Consider the following 21979-nt stretch of genomic DNA (forward strand, 5'->3'; position numbering starts at 1 on the left):
CATAGACAGCCAGTCTCTGATGTCATCAGCAGCCACTTTTTTCCCCGTATCTTGCTGCACGGCTCTCTGCAGTCTGGAGACACCTCCGTATGACCCCGGTTGGCTGGGGTCATAGTACGAACTGCTCAAGACGCGAGCTGTAGTCTTGGCAACAGACATGCTTTTCACACACTGAGTGGGGGGAGAGCGGGGTGCGGCGTTTTATAGCTGACTGTGGATGGGGGTTGTTAAGAGACTGAGTGAACATCAGTGAAATTTTTGTGTGTTTTTTCTACATTTAACCCATATTGTGTAGTTTGTTTTTTAATTATTATTATTTTACAAAAGAGTTTAGCTGGGGTGGGGATCGAACCCACGCGGACATACGTCCATTGGATCTTAAGTCCAACGCCTTAACCACTCGGCCACCCTGCTCAGCATTTTTACCCGTTATTTACAAAGACTATTACAACGGTATTCAAGTTTTAATTTTTTTTTATTTTTGCAATTAGTGAAAGATATATATATATATTTTAAAAAAGCTGGTATACAATTTGTGAAGGTTACATTTTCAAAATGCAGGTATACATTTAGTTACAGCCGTGACAGTTGTTGAGGTAGATTAGCGATGTCACATGCAGTAAAGTGGATATAGTGGCTTTTTCAACGATACATGTATGTAGAGTAGAAAGCATCTGATTAACATCGATAGGCTGCTTATCATGAAATTTAGAGGTGACTACATCTACTATTAAAGCGTAAAATACAAAAATGTGATTACAGTCAAATTCATTGTCAGGAATACAAGATAGACAAGCGCGTATGAGACTTTCGGGGGAATGTCTTTCTCCCTCTGACATCAGTTGAGTAAGTAAATCCATCCCCCGCTGATAATTTTCTCCGACTTGAGAAATCTCAAATAACACTCTATGAAAGCAGCAACAAGCATAATCATCCCGACAATCGCTTTTATCAATAGCACGCAACAATAGTGGACTAACTTTTTCTAAAAAAACATTTAACATAAACCGCCGTAAGGGTCTGCTGATACCGTTCCCCATCACAAGATGCTTTTTGTTTTAGTCTCGGGCCTCCCAACGAGTCAGAAATTCTTCTTCCAGGATCTGCTTAAACGCTGGGTTCTGTTCAAACAGATCTTGTTCCAGTCGAGTGATTTCCACCATGCCGTCGCGGGCCTCACGCAGATCGTACAGGATAGCTTCCACTGCCCCCTCCAACCTGCCGGCGGCCGCTCGGATGCCCAGGGTCGATAGAACGTGGGTCAAGGCGGGTGTCAGCCGATCGGTCCAGAGGTCACGCAACACAGAGTCAAAGTGTATGTAAAAGTAATTTCTGCCTGGAGGAAACAGACAAGGGTGTTGTCTCTGACTGGGGTGCCCCACCTCGCAGCCGAAGCAGTTTCTCTCTTGATGCTTCCTGATGACTGAGGTTAAAAGGCCCACTATCATAGCCTTAATACAAGCCAACATCCCACGGCAGAGAGCCGGTCTGGAGAGAAGCGTGCAGATCTCAGGCGTCGGAGGGTCCTCTCCAGGATCAGAGGCCGGTGATGATGGAGGGGGGGTTGGAAGGAGCTCCCCGGGATCAGAGGTCAGGGTTGCTGCTGGAGCCTCATTGTCCCCGCTTTCACCGTCGCTATAATTTGCTGCTGCTGCTGCTGCTGCCATGATGTTTGTGAAAAGGGGTTGTAACAGAGTCCACTTTATATAGCGACGGCGGGTGAGGGGTGAGGGGGGTCCTTACGGCGTAGGTTTTGTCATCTCTTGCATCTGCTTACGCCCCCGACTCTCCTTAAACATCGCTTGGTAGTAACCAGACTTTTCTTGAATCATCTGCATCCAAATCACAAACGGTATTCTCAGGCCAAAACAGTCGCATTTAGGCCACTGCCATATATTCACCATTCTCTTGTCCAGCTCCCCGGTCGCGTCCCACTTCATAATGGTGGTACGCTGTTTACGAGCATCTCTATAGTGCATCTCCATTCTTCCAGTCTCGACCTCAAGGTCGGGGTCGGTGCTCTCCTCCATCATCGGGGTAACGACAGTCTTCAAGTTTCCCCATTCCGTTTCGGAAAAAGTCACCAGATACGGGTCGTCTTTCGGGGGGTCTGGGCCGTCTCCGGTGACCTGAAAGACGCGCAGTTCCTCCGCAACGTTGTCAAAGAGGCAGACCAGTTTATTCCCGTTGGGCAGCTCCCAGATAGCCCTCGGGTCTTCCGACGGTCGCATCATAGGTACCCGTCTACGTGCCGTATGAATCTTCCTGGGAGCCCCCGGAGGCTGCATAATGGCCTCCTGCTCCTGTTGAGTCTTAGAAGGTGAGGTTGAATCTTTCATTTCGGAAGTCCCAGACATGTCTGTATTTTTTGAAAAGATAGAGTTGGCCCTGCAGCGCGAAGCTCCCTATATTCTACACGGCCTGCTCGTGGGGGCGTGGTACGGATGAAGATGATGCCTCTAGGAGGAGGAAAAGGCCCCCCGCTCGACGTAATACAATTTAATTGTCTCTGTCACCCCATATCTGCACGGTCATGTATGACAAACAAAACTATAAACAGAATTTACTGGCGGGCAAATTGTCAGACTTGATGTATGACCAGGTGGTACGGCCTTGATGATGCTACTCGTGCCTGTGTAAGAAAATTATCTGTAATTTGGGACGTATGTGAAAACAAAACTTTAAACAGGGGGGGCGCCTCGATGGCCAGGTGGCACGGCCCTGCAGAATTTACTGGCGGACAAATTGACAGACTCGATGTATGTCTCGACTTATGACCTTTACAAATTGGCGCCATACGCCGATGTGATACAAACGCTCGCGTGAGGAAAAAACACACGGTCAAAACTAGCGCCGAGCGTTTTTATTGGACGATAGACCCTGCACCTCCTCCTCTCATTCTTTGCTCCAACTTTACCATTTTATCCCACAGTCTCTCACAGTTTCTCTCAGACTCGCGCAGCAGCACGCCTCTCAGCTCTCCCGCATCGCTCTCTCCGAGGATTATCCAAAGCCGTGCGGACCTTTCCGCGCTACCGCACCAGTATGTGAATAAGTCCTTTGCTGATTCTCCGAAGCCCGGGGACCTTACCACGCTACCGCACACCGTACGCTCGCGCTCCATCAGGTAACCAAGCCACGCTCACTCCCGCCCGCGCCCCACAAAATAATAATAATAATAACTTATTCAAATAACACACGCTCATAAGCACTCTCATCAATATCATTTTTAAAATAATACACACTCATAAGCACTCTCCTCAATATCATTTTAAAATAATAAACATTTAAAATAAGCATTTAAAATAATAAATAATTAAATCCAAATACCATTGCATCACTAACACAACCAACCCAGGCCCCCTAAGCCACAATCATTTAAAATAATAAATAAATAATTAAATACAAATACCATTGCAGCAGTTACACAACCAACCCCCGGGGAAGAAGACAAAAAAAAAATATTTAAATAAATAATTAAATCCACATGCTATTGCGTCAGTTACACAACCAAGCTCAACCCACTACAACATAAGCTCCGCCCACTGAACTTTTGAACGTGACCTTTGACCCGACCTGTCATTTTGACGAAAGCGGTATTGCATCTCTCTCTTGTACCGTTCCTGGTGCAGTGGAAAAACACGCTGAATAAACTTGCCTTGCTTTGCATTGCGTTGCATCTGGATTCAAAGGTTACTGACAAAAACAGCTCATGTAAATGTGAAAGACCAGGAGGCAACAGGAGAGAGAAAGAGTAGCTCCACTAGCAGAAGAAAACGAAACACAATAAAACACAATAAAACACAGTAAAACACACTCCACCTCATACAGGGAGAGAGAAGTGTGTGTGTGAACAGACTCACATTGTAAGAATTCTGATCTGGTCGTGGGCACAGATACTGGTGGGACGGTGTCTTTGGTAACTAGAAGGAGACAGAGAGAAACAGGGATGCGAATAAAAGGAATTTACTTGTGGAAGATGGACTTCACTCACTGTGGAGACACCAGCAGTAGGGTATTGTCAGTATGAGGGATGGACAATAACAAGCATTTTAACAAATTGAAAATCATTGTACGTTACACATCCTACAGATTTTTGGATTCAATAATTTAGAAGAAACATGATTTATGCAACCTGGGTTTTGCAGCTTGTAGAATGTGGAGCTCTTTCATCAGTTTTCACAAAGACTTACACTTATTGAAAACTGAATCTGACTTCACACAAACGTGAGGCTGACTGTACTGCATTCTCTCTCTGCATGGTCTGTGTTAACATGAACATGAACAGACTGGAAAATGTATTTATTTATTAACCTGTGTGATGGATCTCTGCTGTTTTTTTTTCGCAAACATTCTCCAGTTGATCCTTCAGTTCAGAAATGACCTTCCTCACATTCCCAAAACAGCTTTGTGAACTGACTGATATTCTGGGTCCAAATCCAGCTTCAGGGGTGACAGGAACATCCTGGCACCTCTACAGACAGGTAGTCAGATAAATCAGTTTCATTAACACAAATGTTTATTGGAATGAAAATAATAGGACCATTATTATCTGACATAGACCAGTTGAAATACAAATGAGAACATGCATCCATTTGAATGCTCTAGTTTTCTATTTGCCAAAGTAGCTGTTCTGTTACCTGGAGGACATGGATGTGATCCTCTGTGTGTGAAAGCTGCTCCAGCTCAGAGTGTCTCCTCTTCAGTTCATCAATCTCTTGCTCCAGTCTCTCCATGTGTCCTTCAGCTTGACTCACTGCAGCCTTCTCCTGATCTCTGATCAGCTCTTTCACATCATAATGTCTTTTCTTAATGGAGCGGATAATCTCAATGAAGATCCTCTCGCTGTCCTTCACTGCTGACTGTGCTGAGCTCTGTTGGTGATACAGGGAGCAGAGGACAGTAAATTACAATTGGCCCCTTTTGAGACTCCAGAGAGCCTCATTGTACAATAGAGATGACAGAAGGTATAAAAACAGCACAGGGCTGTTCAGGTCCAGTGGCATCAGTCAGCTTGTGCTTCTTAAAAGCTGGAGACTCATAGTGAGGCTGGAGGTGAGTTTCACAGTAAGAGGCCAGACACACCAGGCAGGACTTGACAACTTTATGTTTTCTCCCAGTACAGACGTCACACTCCACATCTCCAGGTCCAGCATAATGGTCAGCAGGAGTAGTTGCTTGTAGTCCAGTCTTCTTCAGGTTCTCCACCACTTCAGCCAGTATGGTGTTTCTGCCCAGAACAGGTCTGGGTATGAAGGTCTGTCTGCACTGAGGGCAGCTGTAAACTCCAGCATGATCCTCCTGATTCCAGCAGCTCTTAATGCAGCTCATATAGTAACTGTGCCCACAGGGAATAGTCACTGAATCCTTCAGTAGATCCAGACAGATCGGACAACTGAACTGGTTCTGATCGAATGCGACACTGGCTTCTGCCATTTTACCACAAACACTTATGTAATTCACTTCTGTTTTGTCTCACAGTCGTCTGTGTGTGACAGTGGGAGGAGCTTCCTGAGTTAGAGTAGACTAGGCAAACATTGGAGTTGGAGAAAAAAATGGTAGATTATACGTACAACAAACATGTATTTAGTTAAATTATTTAATTATATTAGTTTTATTATTACTGTCTTTGTTTTTTTCATGAAACAAGCTATAATCTGACAATTTTATGTTGTAGGATAGAAATTAAGTAGAAGGCAGAGTTTTACAAGAAAACTATTATGCAGAGAAATTATCTATTTGTTTAAAAGCTGATGTTTGATTTGAATTTTTCCCGAGATGCCACTGATTTGAAGCACAAAGGCAGTGTAATTTTTAGCTGTTATATGGTATCAGGTGTATTACACAGGGATGTAGAAACCTGTGAACGAGCCTTTATATGTACTGCCAGTCCACAGGTTTGTTTTTCACATTGGTCACATGAAGATTAAGCACAAACTGTAAATGTTATATTTCTCATTTTTGTTTGCGTCTGTGTGGGGAGAGTGTAATTGTTTTAGGAAAGAGAGTCAGGTAAGCAGTTTTGGACTTATTAATTTATTAAGTTATTAATTTGGCATCTAAACAAGCAGGAAGCTTTCCAAAATGGAATTATGTATTTTTTCTAGATTAATTATCACTACTAAGCTAAAAACTATCCAAACCAAAAGTAAAAGGCTTCAGCCAAGCCCAGGAACAGACAGATAAAATACTGATAGAGTATCCAATACATTTCAATAACTGCTTATCCTGTACAGGGGGGTGGGGAGCCTGGAGCCTGTCCCAGGTGGCACAGGGCGGGGGACACAATGGATAGGATACTAGTTTATAGCAGAGCATAAACTCACACAATCACACACTAAGGGCAGCTTAGAGATCCCAATCGGCTGACCAGATGTTTACAGTCCATGAAGGTTGGGGAGAAAACTCATGTTGGGGGAACATGCAAACTTCACACAGAGTGGGAGGGGGGACAGGAAACAAGCCCAGAGTCACACATTTCCAAAACCACACAATCTTCTAGGATTTTTTTAAAGCCGCGTCTTAATGTTACCAGACTTACTCACATGCATTTTCATTTATCGTATTTTATTTTGCAGACCCTTATGCCCAAGGAGACGTACAACTGAGGCAAAAAGCACATTACAGACATACAGCTGTCATGGTGTCGACTGGACACAAGTTCAGCTGGGCGGAGCTAATTAATTACCTATTGTTCTACTGTTACATGTTGTTTGTACTGACAGTGGTTATGCAAGTGTACCTTTTTACTTTATTGATTGCAGTCACAGATCTTTGTGGAGACCTGAAAAATGGAAAACAGTGAATGAAAATAAAACCCATTTAAACTGAGGTAACTTTAATCTGACAAGTTATGTAGCTAAACCAACAAATCTCACTTCATGATTCAGGCCACAGGTCACAAGGAGCCATTCTTGCACAAATCTAGATAATTCCAAACTACTGGGTCTATACTGGGGTTGGTCTGTTTGTGTTTATGATGTGGGTTTGATGTTTATATGTATTTTGTTGTTGGGTATCTGTGTGTGTCTATGGAGTGGGTTTGATGTCTGTGTGTGTTTCGGTGTTACTGTGTCTATGTATCTATGGAGTGAGTTTGATGTCTGTGTGTGTTTCGGTGTTACTGTGTCTATGTATCTATGGAGTGAGTTTGATGTCTGTGTGTATTTCGGTGTTGCCGTGTCTATGTATCTATGGAGTGGGTTTGGTGTCTGTGTTTGTCTCGGTGTTGCCGTGTCTATATATCTATGGAGTGAGTTTGATGTCTGTGTGTATTTTGGTGTTGCTGTGTCTGTGTATCTATGGAGTGGGTTTGATGTCTGTGTGTATTTCGGTGTTGCTGTGTCTGTGTATGTATGGAGTGAGTTTGATGTCTGTGTATTTTGGTGTTGCTGTGTCTATGTATCTATGGAGTGGGTTTGATGTCTGTGTGTATTTCGGTGTTGCTGTGTCTGTGTGTCTATGGAGTGAGTTTGATGTCTGTGTGTATTTTGGTGTTGCTGTGTCTATGTATCTATGAAGTGGGTTTGATGTCTGTGTGTATTTCGGTGTTGCTCTGTCTGTGTATCTATGGAGTGAGTTTGATGTCTGTGTGTATTTTGGTGTTGCTGTGTCTGTGTATCTATGGAGTGGGTTTGACGTCTGTGTGTATTTCGGTGTTGCTCTGTCTGTGTATCTATGGAGTGAGTTTGATGTCTGTGTGTATTTTGGTGTTGCTGTGTCTGTGTATCTATAGAGTGGGTTTGACGTCTGTGTGTATTTCGGTGTTGCTCTGTCTGTGTATCTATGGAGTGAGTTTGATGTCTGTGTGTATTTTGGTGTTGCTGTGTCTGTGTATCTATGGAGTGGGTTTGATGTCTGTGTGTATTTCGGTGTTGCTGTGTCTGTGTATGTATGGAGTGAGTTTGATGTCTGTGTATTTTGGTGTTGCTGTGTCTATGTATCTATGGAGTGGGTTTGATGTCTGTGTGTATTTCGGTGTTGCTGTGTCTGTGTGTCTATGGAGTGAGTTTGATGTCTGTGTATTTTGGTGTTGCTGTGTCTATGTATCTATGGAGTGGGTTTGATGTCTGTGTGTATTTCGGTGTTGCTGTGTCTGTGTGTCTATGGAGTGAGTTTGATGTCTGTGTATTTTGGTGTTGCTGTGTCTATGTATCTATGAAGTGGGTTTGATGTCTGTGTGTATTTCGGTGTTGCTCTGTCTGTGTATCTATGGAGTGAGTTTGATGTCTGTGTGTATTTTGGTGTTGCTGTGTCTGTGTATCTATGGAGTGGGTTTGACGTCTGTGTGTATTTCGGTGTTGCTCTGTCTGTGTATCTATGGAGTGAGTTTGATGTCTGTGTGTATTTTGGTGTTGCTGTGTCTGTGTATCTATGGAGTGGGTTTGACGTCTGTGTGTATTTCGGTGTTGCTCTGTCTGTGTATCTATGGAGTGAGTTTGATGTCTGTGTGTATTTTGGTGTTGCTGTGTCTGTGTATCTATGGAGTGGGTTTGATGCCTGTGTGTATTTCGGTGTTGCTGTGTCTGTGTGTCTATGGAGTGGGTTTGATGTCTGTGTGTATTTCGGTGTTGCTCTGTCTGTGTATCTATGGAGTGGGTTTGATGCCTGTGTGTATTTCGGAGTTGCTGTGTCTGTGTATCTATGGAGTGGGTTTGATGTCTGTGAGTATTTCGGTGTTGCTGTGTCTGTGTGTCTATGGAGTGGGTTTGATATCTGTGTGTATTTTCGTGTTGCTCTGTCTATGTATCTATGGAGTGGGTTTGATGTCTGTGTGTATTTCGGTGTTGCCGTGTCTATGTATCTATGGAGTGGGTTTGATGTCTGTGTGTATTTCGGTGTTGCTCTTTCTGTGTATCTATGGAGTGGGTTTGATGTCTGTGTGTATTTTCGTGTTGCTCTGTCTATGTATCTATGGAGTGGGTTTGATGTCTGTGTGTATTTCGGTGTTGCTGTGTCTGTGTATCTATGGAGTGGGTTTGATGTCTGTGTGTGTCTCGGTGTTGCTGTGTCTATGTATCTATGGAGTGGGTTTGATGTCTGTGTGTATTTTCGTGTTGCTCTGTCTATGTATCTATGGAGTGGGTTTGATGTCTGTGTGTATTTCGGTGTTGCTGTGTCTATGTATCTATGGAGTGGGTTTGATGTCTGTGTGTGTCTCGGTGTTGCTGTGTCTATGTATCTATGGAGTGAGTTTGATGTCTGTGTGTATTTCGGTTTTGCTGTGTCTATGTATCTATGGAGTGGGTTTGATGTCTGTGTGTATTTCGGTGTTGCTGTGTCTATGTATCTATGGTGTGGGTTTGATGTCTGTGTGTGTTTCGGTGTTGCTGTGTCTATGTATCTATGGAGTGAGTTTGATGTCTGTGTGTATTTCGGTTTTGCTGTGTCTATGTATCTATGGAGTGGGTTTGATGTCTGTGTGTATTTCAGTGTTGCTGTGTCTATGTATCTATGGAGTGGGTTTGATGTCTGTGTGTATTTCGGTGTTGCTGTGTCTATGTATCTCTGGAGTGGGTTTGATATTATCCCATGGATCCCATGGAGTTCCAGTCACTTCTGTCATCATTCCGTACTTACCATCACCTCACACACACTCAAGTTCTCCTTCACCTCTAACACCCTCCTTAACCGCCCCCCCAACCACCACCCTGACCGCTGATGATTTTTTACTTGATCCCTTGAGAAGGTGGTAGCCAATGTTGTGTCACTTGAGTCTGCTCTTGGTCTCTTAGCCACTTACTCACTGACTTGGTCTTGCCTTGAAATTGAAAAAAATATCTACTCAGTCTTGAATTGGCGTTGGAGTAAAATGCTCTAGCTAGCTGCTTACCTCCTGTTAGGCCTTCAGTGTGATATGCAGAGCTGGGTGCAGATCGGTGCCATTGGCTTTGGATGAACCGAACTGTGGGTGATGTCACTCTAGCTTCACACCCCCTTGTGGAATTGGAGTGCTGACATTTCAGGACATCCCCATGCCTGCATTCCCACCTTCCTCTCCTTCCTACTTATGCTCCCTCCTACTCATGCTAACCTTATCTGTCGGAGCTTACATATTGCACTCACCTAACTGTCTGCACTGCCTCTAGACTCCCCTACTATGTCTAATGCACTTTTGATTGCCCCCATCCCACCTGGGGTGGGATGCCTGGAGACCCCCCCTTGTCAAAAAAAAATATACTGTATATTCTGCCTACCCTGCTGCCTGCTACCCATCTGCTACCTGTTACGTCTCTCCTGCCTGCTCTGCTGCATTGAGACTGACATCTTAAAATCTGGACCGTGTAAATTATGACGTTGCCATCTTGTTCATTTGACTTCCTCTGCTGGCCCCAGGAGGATGGGCTCCCCCTCTGAGTCTGGTTCCTCCAAAGGATTCTTCCTTCTAGGCAGGTTTTCCTCTGGCTTCTGGCTTACTCACTGGGGGCTTTGGACAGGGAAAATATAAAGCACTATGAGATCATTGTAATGTAAAAAATGCGCTATAGAAATGAAATTGAACTGAATTGAAACTTATATAGGGGCGACATGGTGGTGCAGTGGTTAGCACTGTTGCCTCACACCTCTGGGACCCGGGTTCGAGTCGCCGCCTGGGCCCATGTGTGTGGAGTTTGCATGTTCTCCCCATGTCATCACGGGGTTTCCTCTGGGTACTCCGGTTTCCCCCCACGGTCCAAAAATATGCTGAGGCTAATTGGACTTGCTAAAATTGCCCATAGGAATGCATGTGAGAGTGAATGGTGTGCCCTGCGATGGGCTGGCCCCCCATCCTGGGTTGTTCCCTGCCTCGTGCCCATTGCTTCCGCGATAGGCTCCAGACCCCCCGTTACCCATTAGGATAAGCAGTTTGGAAAATGGATGGATGGATGGATGGATGGATGGATGGATGGATGGATGGATGAAACTTATACTCCTTGTACCATCCATCCATTTTCCAAACTGCTTATCCTACTGGGTCACGGGGGGTCCGGGGCCTATCCCGGAAGCAATGGGCACGAGGCAGTACTCCTTATACTCCTCTCGAAAGGCTTATACTCCTCTCGAAGTAACAATATGCTTTCATAGAATGAAATACATTTAATAAAAATTAAATTTGTTATTATTCACATGTATACTGATGTGGAAAGGATTATCTGTCCGTTTAGGTCAGAAGATTCTCATTTCTCTTATTTTCCTCCACAATCTGCAATAGAACAAGATCTAAACTGCTCAGTCCAATGGTACCGTTAGACCCGGAATGACCGTGGTCACCATTTAGGTCTCATGTGGTTAGTTCTGCTTAGTAGCTCTGGCGTGTTACACGGGTATTATGTTAACTACTGGTTTTATGCTGTTTATATGAGTTCTTTGATTAGTTTGCCATTTCTGCTGGCATTTTTAATTTCTACTGACTGTAAAATCTGCTGTTTACGTGTCATGGTATAATTGATTGATTGATTGATTGATAGTACTTTATTGACCCCACAGTGGGGAAATTGCGTGTTAACGCAGCTCCAGACAGCTAGCAAAATGAGCTGGGAGCTGAGGTAACTGGCTGCCTACCGTGGCGTCTTTCGGAAAAACCGACCATACATATACACAAACATCACAGTAGGGGGTAGACCGGTCGGGAGACAGGGGAAGAGAGAAGAAGAGAAACAGGATAACATGAGGAGAGAGGAGGAGAATAAAAAAACAGCCCCCAGACTGTACTCCAGTGGGGAGGACATTGTAGGAACCGAAAAAAAACACCTCAGCAACATAAGCACATTGTCACTACGCCTTACAACATAAAATGACACAACTTGCAACGGGTAGGGGAAATGGGGAGGTGGAGGTAGTGCAGCAGAGACAAACAACCATCCGGTCCTGCAGCCATACCAGCGCTGGTCAACAGACCCGCCTGTTCACGCCGGGGGTATGAAGCGGCGAAGGCGTGGGATGGGGGGAGGGTGCGGTAAGTCCTTGGGATCGGGGGAGAGGAATGCAAGAGAGTCTCACTGCCTTGCTCTTCCGGGCGAGTTGTTAGTTCAGCAGCGGCCTTGGCCAAGGCCAGTGCTGATTGGGGGGAGCCAAAACCTGATAGGATAGGGTTGTTTGGGTTTCCATGCGAGAAGCTGTAATTTCCAGCTCCACTAATGTCCACGCTGGTCTCCGCCATCCAATAATTTTTGCAAAGCTGTGAGCTTCTCCATGATGTTATCCAGTTTCACAGCCTGAGTGCTAACAGCTCTGCCCACTCCATCAATCATTCCGGCCACCCTAGTGGGGCTTTGAGTGGCTGTCACCGTCTTCTTCAATCTTTGATAATAATGTTGTGTATTTATGATTAAATACTAATGTTTGAGATCAAAGGATTTTCTTCCCTCTGTCATTTTTATTATTATTTCTTAGCAATGTTTGTAACCACGCTTAAATAGCACAAGTGTACTTTTAAATATTAGCAGTAAACATAAAAGTATGCTTTGGGTGTTGAATATATGACATATCTGTGTGCATGTGAGTATGTCTGCTTTAAAGGACGTGCCGACCCATTGCAGGGCACACTGACACTCACAGGTACACTGACACTCACAGGCACAGTAACAATCACAGTCACATTGACAGTCACAGGCACACTGATACTCACAGGTACACTGACACTCACAGGCCACTCACAGGCACACTGACACTCACAGGCACAGTAACAATCACAGTCACATTGACACTCACAGGTACACTGACACTCACAGGCCACTCACAGGCACACTGACACTCACAGGCCACTCCCAGGCACACTGACACTCACAGGCACACTGAAAGAGTCACACTGACACTCACAGTAACACTGACACTCACAGGCACACTGAGACAGTCACACTCACACATGTAGCTGAGCTGATAACTCCAAATCACTATTTTTGGACCTGGAGGAAGCCCCACGACGACATGGGGAGAACATGTAAACTCCACAGACACGGAGCAAAGACTGAAACCACAGTTACCCAGAGGATCTTGGCATCTGTTCAAACATCTGTGCTAATTATAACAAGACCAACATCATCACTAGATATTTTGATAAGCATCGATTTGCTGATGTTGTATAATAAATGTGATTGTAATAAGCCATACATTCGGATATGTTGTAATATCGGAAACATACTGTCTTGGCAGTTTACTTTATTCAGTGACCATGCTAATATTTCATTCTCAGGAATGACTGTATTACGATTCACAAAAACCTACCTTGTAAGCGTAGCTACTGACATGAAACACTGAACAATGGCACACAGTGGGTCATTACAGTGAGCTAGTATCACCTGAACAGGTTAACATCATGTTTAAAGTCATCACAGACCTGATTTACATGTTACATGCTCACTTGGCGACAAAACATTGAAGCTTACTTCAAATTTTATTGCTAATGTTAAGCCTTTTGGCACGATAATACAACCAAGATTCACTTTTTCACTTACTTTTTGCTCTTCCAAATGTACAATGGCTTCTTCTGAAACTCCACGAATACACATGAATGCCGCCAGTTCTGACATTTTCCACCAACACTCACATTTCCATTTATACCCTGAACAAGGACGGACATCTGTGTGCTCTGCTCGGTATCTTGCATGTGGCCTGAGGTCTGCAGCCTCTGACTGTGATGTCAGGATTCAGACTTTGGTCTCACAATTCTGACTTTTTTCTCAGAAATCTCTGAAATTTATTCCACATGGCCCTAATCCACTTCTGTAAAAATATTTTATTTAACATTTTCATTTTAGTTGTAGTACTTTAATTTTAGAAGTATTTTATCATTTTAATGTTTTATTGCACGTTAAATAATGACTGTACCCGTTAACCATATCTGACGTGTTGTGATGGGGACGTTAACTGAGGGACCGCAGCGTCTCACGTGCTGCGACCGACGAGAAACCCGCAGTTACCTCAGGGCGGCAGTAGGGGGCGGACGTGAGGTTCAGCCGTCTGAAGTTAATCCGTATCTTACTGTAAGAAGTAAAAATATGTTAGGTCTTCTTTTGAAAAAATGAATTACTTATTTAATTATTTATTGCTATTAATTTACGTAGCAAGGACTTTACTAGGGGTGAGAGTGACACTACATACTATATACTATAATTAGTTTGTCGATTGTCAGTTATAATCGTTATAAAAAGGAAATCTTTATTCTTGCTTGTTGTACTTTGGTCATTTAATAACATGTGTCACTAATGTGATTTATTATTATTTCACATTTTTTATGTTTTAAACTCTACAGATGATTTTTGCTTGCGCAGTTATGTCTCCTGTCTACTTTTACATGATTATTATAAATGCTGATTTTGTCTAATTGTGTTATGTTCAATTGCAGTAAAGTGAAGTCATTTAATCGTGTTATGTAATTTATGTGTACTCGCCGCTGCGATATCAGGCTGCTGCGCTCAGTCACCAGAGAGCGCGGATTAAGTCTGTTACTCAGTTACGCTTTGGGCAGCGCTGAACCAGGACATTAATAGGATAGAATAGAAAGCCTTTATTGTCAGTGTACAGGCAGCAAATATGACAGAGCGCAAATCTAGACAGAAATATATAAAACGTACTTATACAGGGGAGGGGAAAAGCCGCCACCCTCCATGAGGATTACGGTTCATGATATTTTAATTAGAGAGAAAAACATTTTACATGTTTGTTCAGGGTGGCATGGTGGTGCAGTGGCTAGCACTGTTGCCTCACACCTTGGGTCACATGTGTGTGGAGTTTGCATGTTCTCCCCATGTTGTCGTGGGGTTTCCTCCGGGTACTCCGGTTTCCCCCCACAGTCCAAAAACATGATTTTAGCAGTTTGCACAAATACAACCATAAGCATATAAAACAAAGTCTGCTTAGAAAAATGCCGCATTACATTTTACAATCACATCACTGCTTTTTAGTGATGGGACAGATAATACTGGGATTTTGGAGCTTGTCCCCTTAAAGTAAAACCCGACGACTGGAAGCAGAGAGAAGGCATCGGAGGTTTCGATTCCTGTCAGCTCTAGAAAACATTTGGACGTTGTCTTTTGTTTTCCGGTTGGACAGATTCAGTGCTATACAGTTTGTATTACATACAAAACTTTTTGATTCATCATGGAAAGTGGCTCTGGAAATAACAAGAGGTGATCCTCAGATGTTTCTGATCAGACTGACTTATTAGTGTTAATATTTGTAACCCGTGGCCATTACCTGGTAAGATTTATTCAATAACAATTATACATAATGGTCTGTCATTGATGTTACACTGGGTTGTCCGTTCCCATTCTTCCTTTGTTAAACCTATTTGGATGACCCTGTTACTAAGAAAAACAAAGAAATCCTTCAAAAACAATTCATTATAACTTGCAGGAATAGCTATTAAATATGTATTTAATTTTATCTGAAATATTTCATTGTCCAGAGGACATCCATGGGAAATCTGTCATGTCTTAAAGCACCGAGATGCACAAGAACCCCCAAAGGCAGCTTGGGAGATGGTCAAACCTCAAGGGTCTGCTGACTGTAGGTAAATGTGCCTTTTAATCTAATTTAAGGTACAGAAATGGACTTTGAGGAAGATCCCCAAGGTATAAACAACATTAAAGTTCCCCCAAGACTTCCTCATAGTCCATTTTTGTATCTTAAAAAGTAGAATTACCTGCAGCTATAGGGTACAATTGGCAGACCCAGCCTCATTGACAAGCTAAGGTACAAATTAGTACTCTTCTTCCTGACAGTGTACACGGTATTCTTCACCTGTACTGTACCTCTCCTCCCTAAAAAGCCAAGATACTTTATAAAAGAGAGAATACACCAAATAATTATAAAATTGCAAAATAGTAAATAAATGCACAAAACAGATGTTTACTATCACTATGAATTATTTTTGGTATTATAAATCAGATAATCAGGCGCAGCGGTTAGCGCTGCTGCTTACGCTAGGTACTCGTGGTGCATTAGAGGTATTACAGGTTAGCAGTGTTGGGAGTAACGTGTTACAAAAGTAAGGAATTACTGTAATGCATTGCTTTTTGCTGTAACGCAGTAATGTAAGGCATTACAGAAAAGAAATTGGTAATATTTTACCCGGTATATATGTCAGTAACGCGCGTTACAAGGCATTTTTTACCCGTTATGAAGTGATGGGTTTTTTTCTTCATACAAATTCGCCAAAATCACCGCGAGATCAGCAGAGGAGAAATGTCCGCGCAAAATGTTTCACTTCTTGTAGTCAGACAGAACAGAGAGATGAGTGAACCTGCAACTCATCTAATGTCGGATAGTACGTTCTCCAGATGATCATACGCCCATTACTTTAAGGTTGTGCAAAATAAGTGTGGCGTTACTGAGGGAGGAAGTAGCGAGGGAATACGGAAATGGACAAGCCGACTACGCCACTCTGGGAATTTCACCCAGAGAATTAGAATACCGGAGTTCAAAACCCACTCCAATATAAAAGGACACAGATTCGTGATCACCATAGGGGAGACGCAAAGACCATAAACACTCCCTTTATTAAGCTGCCGTGATTCACACTTCAAAATAAAAACACAAAGAAATCAAAATCACAGCACAAATAATACAAATCATGTGTAAAAACACTCCAATCACACAACAAAAGAGAAAACCCAAACCAGGCAGCTGTTATCGGGAGGGGAATGGGAGGCGTACAGTCAGACAACACTCTAAGGGATCCCGCAGCACATGCCGCACATACATCCACCCAAGGGGTGGGCTAAAAGAACGCAACGCGACCACGCAGCGCGGTATCGCCCGACACGGATCCTCACCGCCCAGCACCAAACCCTCCCAACGACACCCCCCAATTTACATCAAATCAATAACTAAAACACATTAATACCTAAAACCAATTAAAACATAAAACAAAACATAAAACATCCGGGCAAAACAGCAGCACTTGTAGTGACTTAGTATCCCGTTGATAGTCTGGCTCACGTCGGTCCGGGACACTCCAAGTCGCAATCCACTATAAATACAAACACAGTATTAAGTATGCCCCTACTACCCAAACGTTGGTAAAAAGAGACGAGACATACCTGGCAGGTTACACGCGGTAAAAGTTGGAAAGCCTTAAAAGCGGAAGCAACCGCAAGCTGCTAGATTTACTAAGCCCTTGCAACTGTAAGAAAGATACCAAAAGCACATTACAACCACCCATACGGCAAGCAAACGACCCCGTCCACTGATGCCCTACCTGCAGCGTTGGATATAGCCACAACTTCCGGAAAAGGAGATACGAGCGCACGGAGAGTCACGTCACGCTTACAAATCAGTCACACACACGCAACCACAACCGGGTCCTATATACGCGTGCTGATTGCTTAATTGTTGCAGCCAGGTTAATGAAATTACCATGCCCCAACCAGATCGCACCATCCAGCTCCACCTCATTACAATCTACCCCAGGATTTTGCATCGTCGTCCCGACGATGGACAGCTACAACCAAACCCCGAGTTACTGCCAAGGTCTAAACATAGCCCCTACCGCATGAGACACAGGTCCGGAAGAACTCACAGCCCCTAAGGCCACGCCCCCTACCGACCTAGGAAGATGATAAAGATTAGTATGTCGGCCTGCAGTGGTCCTGGCGGTTCTTCGTATCCCTACCCCACTGGTACTTGGCTGTTCCATCACTTGAGTGGTGACTACAGAGGGTCTTAAAGGAGTACCCGTATGCCAAAAGGCATATTCCTCCCCGCCTACCCCAGAGTGAATTGGCATGTCTGGAAGCAACGCTGCAGCTAACGACTGGGGGCACTGGGAAAGACCTGTACAGGCAGCCCCAGGGGCAGATGACGCTGTATTCCCCTCCACTGCAGGGATCCGAACCCAGAGCTCCTGCTCAAACGAGTCCTCGGAGGTAGCCACCTCTTCAGCTGGAAAAGGCTGAGGATCACCTTCGACTTCACAACCAACACAGGGCTTAAGCATGGTCCGATGAACATGCTTGACCTTCTCTAGAGCATCAACTGGTGCGACAGTATAAACCACACCCCCCAACCTAGGGGTTTTCAATACCTTATGCACCACTGAACTCCAGAGGTCTTGAATTTTATGTCGGCCCCGGACTCCAAGATCACGTACATACACTAACTGGTTCTCCTGTAACGGTGCAGCCTTCACCCGGTAATCATGGCGCTCCTTACGCCGCCCTGCGGCCATAGCAAGACGCTCCCTAGCACCCTCAAACGCTAACTGAAGTCGGGTTTGATGCTCCACTATCCAGTCGTTCACTGTACCAGGCACTGGTTCTTGAACCCTGCCCAACAAAAAATCCACAGGCAGTTTGGGATCTTGTCCAAACATAAGAAAGTATGGTGTCTCACCAGTAGATTGATGCGGTGTAGTATTGTAACTAAATGTCACCTGGGGTAAGCATGCTGACCAATCCCTCTTCTGGGATGCAGGGAGTGTCCGCAAAAGATTGTGCAAAGTACGATTGAAACGCTCACACTGACCGTTACCCGCTGGATGATAAGGGGTGGTACGTGACTTACTAACACCATACAAAATGCAGAGTTGATGCATCAATGCACTCTCAAAATTACGGCCCTGGTCGGAATGAATACGGCCCGGGACTCCCAATTTGTAAAACCACTCGGTCACCAAAACATGCGCCACTGTTGAGGCGCGTTGGTCCCGTGTTGGTATAGCCAAAGTATACTTACTGAAGACATCAGTCATCACCAACACATTCTCCACCCCATTACGTGCTGGCTCCAAAATGGTGAAATCCAAGGCTACGATTTCATTGGGTCGTGAGGCCAACAAGTGTCCCATGTAGCTGTGGGGAACAGGCTGAGAGTCTTTACTGACCTGGCAGCGTTCACACTCCTGGCACCAGCGTGTAATATCAGATGCCATTCCTGGCCAATAACACCGCTGCCGCACTAGCTGACTCGTTCTCTCGATACCTTGATGACCATGATCTTGATGAAGCTGTTTCAGCACCACCACCTGCAAAGACCTGGGCAAGACCAGCTGGAACACCTCTTCACCCCCATCAGGACGGAGAATCCTCCGATACAGCACCCCATCCTTTTCCACCAGACGGTCCCACTGACGTAACAACAACAAGGCTGAAGGTGATAGCTGACCCCGTTCCACAGCAGTAGGACGCTCCCTCCTATTCCAAAAGGTCAGGATGCTACAAATATCAGGGTCAGCTTCTTGCTGAACTCGCAAGTCAACCGAAGAACACTGCGGAAAGACTGAAACAACCGCCTGTGACGCAAAGATGCAATTACTGGGTACCGGGGGCTGCTGCACGAAAACTGGGACAGCCGTCCCAGGACGATCTGAGGCAGAACTAGGCGGTAGATGTTGCCGCGACAAAGCATCGGCATTTCTATTACTAGTACCCGACCGATACTTCAGTTCATAATCAAACACCGCAAGTTGAGCCGCCCACCGCTGTTCGGTAGCACCCAGCTTGGCGGTAGAAAGATGGGCGAGGGGGTTATTATCAGTAAACACAATGCACTTAGCGCCCAACAGGTACTCACGAAATTTCTCCGTCATGGCCCACTTCAGCGCAAGAAACTCGAGTTTCATGGAGCTGTAGTTCGACATGTTCCGCTCCGCGGGCCTCAAACCCCGACTAGCATATGCAATAGGCCGAATAAGGCCACCCTGTTCTTGAGAAAGGACAGCACCCAGGCCCCCATAGCTTGCATCTATTTCCAATCGAAAAGGCAAAGAAAAAAATCGGCATAGGCCAACACTGGTGACCCCACCAATCTACTCTTTAAGCCCTCAAAGCTAAGCTCACACTGTGCAGTCCATGCAGAAGCCAGAGAACGACCTGAAGCGACTCGCGACTTTGTCCCAACTAGCTCTGCCACTAACTTATGCAAAGGGGCTGCCAGCTGTGCAAATCCCTCCACAAAACGGCGATAGTAGCTAGTGAACCCCAAAAAGGAGCGGAGCTCAGAAACATTAGAAGGCCTCTTCCACGTAGCCACCGCCTCAACCTTTTTAGGGTCTGTCGAGACGCCCTGGCTTGAAATCACATGACCCAAGTAACCAACTTCCTTCTGAAAGAAAGCACATTTCTCCAACTTAGCTTTAAGGCCCTCCCGCTGTAGGCGTCCAAGTACCAACTCCAATCGTTCCAGATGCTGTACAACAGAGGAGGAAAAGACCACCACATCATCCAAGTAGAGCAACAATGCCTGACAATGCTGGTCCCCAAAGATTCGCTGCATCAACCGTTGAAAGGTACTAGGCGCGTTACAAAGCCCAAATGGCATTCGGTTCCACTCAAAAAGCCCAAAAGGCGTGCAAAAGGCAGTCTTGGTCCTATCCAATTCCGCAACGGGCACTTGATTATAACCACTGGCTAGATCGAGGGTAGAAAACCAGCATGCACCTGAAAGGGCATCCAAAGATTCCTCGATGCGAGGCAATGGAAAAGCATCCTTACGGGTCTTACTATTTAGCTGCCGATAATCCACACACAACCGAGGGCTACCATCCTTTTTCCTAACCAGAACGATGGGGGATGCATAGGGACTGCAACTCTCCCGAATGACCTGTGCCTCAAGCAACTGTTGGATATGGGCCTTCACTACCTCATACTCAGAGGGAGGTAATCGCCGATAACGCTGACGAACCGGAATGTCATCCAATAATGGAATCTCGTGGGAAATGAGGTTACTGCAACCCAAATCCCCATCATGTGCAGCAAACACCGAGCTAAACTTCAGCAAGACGGCCCTTACCTGATCCTGCTCTGAACTAGGCAATGCTGACAAATCAAGTTCCTGGATCCGGGTTTCAATGGAAGCCTGGGCAACTTGATCGGTAACCGAACCAGCCACTGCCCTCACTTCAGCAACTCCAGTAGGTAAACTGGTTATAAGAACATCACTCAGCCTCCCCAGAATGGTACGGGGATATAACACCACTGCCTCCGTACCCACGTTAACCACTGGAATATAAGCAGTTCCCCGATCCACTTGAACCAAAGCTGAAGGGGCCAAAAGCCCTCCGGGCAACCCAGCCGCATGCGGCTCAAACAAGACAGAGCCGTGCGCAATGTGACCAGAACAGGTAGTCGGAACAAATGCAAGGACACCCCCAGGGACACGAGATGCCCTGCCTCCCCTTACACGCACAGTCCTACAGGACTCAGTAGGGATCGCATCAACCTGATGACACTGCTGCAAAGCCTGCCGGACTGACCTCGGGGCCTGCACCACAGGCGGATGTTCAACCCAAAGCGGCCCATGCTGACCAAACAGGTCGCGATAACACTTACTAATGATGTTCATCCCTAAAACACCAGGTGCTTGGGGAACTACACCCCCTGGTGGGTCCTTGACCACTAATACACCACAACCTGGTATCTCCCTACCACAAAGGGTCACATCCATTTCCAGATACCCAACATACGGAATGGCCAGGCCATTGGCAGCCCGAAGCTGCAGCCACTGACACAGCTTCAATCGATCAGGCCCCCATGGTTCAAAATGGCTCCTAAAACAGCTTTCCGTAATCGTGGACACCATCGATCCAGTATCCACCAAGCAGGATACCTCCACCCCACCCATAGTAACGCTGATGTGCGGACAAGATGACATTAACTGAGACACCATCCCCACATTCTCCACTACAGAGCCAGTAGAAACCCCCTCCGCGCTGTGGCTCGACAACGCGGCGGGTACTCGTTTCCCGGCTGCTGACCAGACTGGGCAAGGCTTGACACCGAGCCGGAAGAGGGTGGGTCCCTAGGACCAGAAACCCTTGGTCCCTCACAATTCCGTGCAAAGTGACCAGGTTGCTGACACCGGCGACAAATGACAGGGCCGTGAGAAGGGTGGCGAACTTGCTTAGAGGCCTGCAAAAGTGATACAGACCGAGTGAGCAAATTAATCTGCTCTTGTTGCTGTGTCAGAAGGTCCTTTAATTCTAGAAACTCACTATTTGAGGCTACCACCCTAGGGGCGGAGTATGACTGACCTTGCAACCCATAGGAGATACCATAGGCAG

At 45.3% G+C, this 21979-nt stretch overlaps 3 protein-coding genes and 1 non-coding gene across 4 annotated transcripts in view; 1 reads left to right on the top strand and 3 right to left on the bottom strand.

The window, feature by feature from the left end:
• The window catches only part of LOC125739602 (NACHT, LRR and PYD domains-containing protein 12-like), a 926911-nt gene that overhangs the window by 114088 nt on the left and 790844 nt on the right, over nt 1–21979 (top strand). The window lies entirely within an intron of this gene.
• LOC125739650 (E3 ubiquitin/ISG15 ligase TRIM25-like) overlaps nt 1–21979 on the bottom strand; it is a 122108-nt gene that overhangs the window by 75151 nt on the left and 24978 nt on the right. The window lies entirely within an intron of this gene.
• LOC125739612 (E3 ubiquitin/ISG15 ligase TRIM25-like) overlaps nt 1–21979 on the bottom strand; it is a 110651-nt gene that overhangs the window by 22619 nt on the left and 66053 nt on the right. The gene's annotated exons all lie outside the window — the stretch shown is intronic.
• Nucleotides 332–414, bottom strand: trnal-uaa (transfer RNA leucine (anticodon UAA)). The gene has a single exon. It is a non-coding gene; the product is annotated as a tRNA-Leu (tRNA).

This window comes from Brienomyrus brachyistius, chromosome 4 (genome assembly GCF_023856365.1).
Source record: "Brienomyrus brachyistius isolate T26 chromosome 4, BBRACH_0.4, whole genome shotgun sequence".
Taxonomy (NCBI): Eukaryota; Metazoa; Chordata; class Actinopteri; order Osteoglossiformes; family Mormyridae; genus Brienomyrus; species Brienomyrus brachyistius.